At 42.1% G+C, this 570-nt stretch overlaps 1 non-coding gene across 1 annotated transcript; it reads left to right on the top strand.

The window, feature by feature from the left end:
• Window positions 1-220: 220 nt before the first annotated feature.
• On the top strand, window positions 221-327 carry LOC133799046 (small nucleolar RNA R71). The gene has a single exon (XR_009876254.1). It is a non-coding gene; the product is annotated as a small nucleolar RNA R71 (small nucleolar RNA).
• The last annotated feature ends 243 nt before the right edge of the window (window positions 328-570 follow it).

The following is a 570-nucleotide window of genomic DNA, read 5'->3' as shown; positions in this document are numbered from 1 at the left end:
TTCTCAAAGTTGATAGATCCTAGATGGTTTGTGTCGGTTGGTCCTATCAGTAGCACTTGGACCAGTCCAGGTGTGAGATTTTTTCGCGGTTTCTTCGAGATATTCAAGAGCATCGTCTGGCTCTTTTTCAAGGAATTCACCATTGCATAGCATTTCTACAAACTGGCGCTCAGGACTCATGAGGCCTTCATAGAAGTAACTAACCAAATGCCAGTTCTCATAGCCATGGCGCGGGCACTGATTCAACAGATCCTTGAATCTTTCCCAAACTTGATAGAACATTTCATTGTCCTTTTGGGAAAATGTGGAAATTTGTCGTTTTAGAATGTTGGTCTTATGGTTGGGGAAGTGTTTCAGAAAGAAGGATTTGATCATCTCCTCCCATGTTCCAATAGACCTAGGTCTCAAAGAGTATAACCAACTTTTGCCTTTGTCCTTCAAGGAGAAAGGGAAGAACTTTAGCCGCACAGAATCGACATTTTCAGCTCAGTTATAGAACGTGGCTACTACCTCCACGAATTCTCTGATATGCATGTATGGGCTTTCGTTTTTCATTCCATGAAATATGGG

This window comes from Humulus lupulus, chromosome 8 (genome assembly GCF_963169125.1).
Source record: "Humulus lupulus chromosome 8, drHumLupu1.1, whole genome shotgun sequence".
In the NCBI taxonomy this organism is placed as follows: domain Eukaryota; kingdom Viridiplantae; phylum Streptophyta; class Magnoliopsida; order Rosales; family Cannabaceae; genus Humulus; species Humulus lupulus.
The sequence above is the reverse complement of the archived record's forward strand: the minus strand, read 5'-3'. Positions and strand labels throughout refer to the sequence as shown.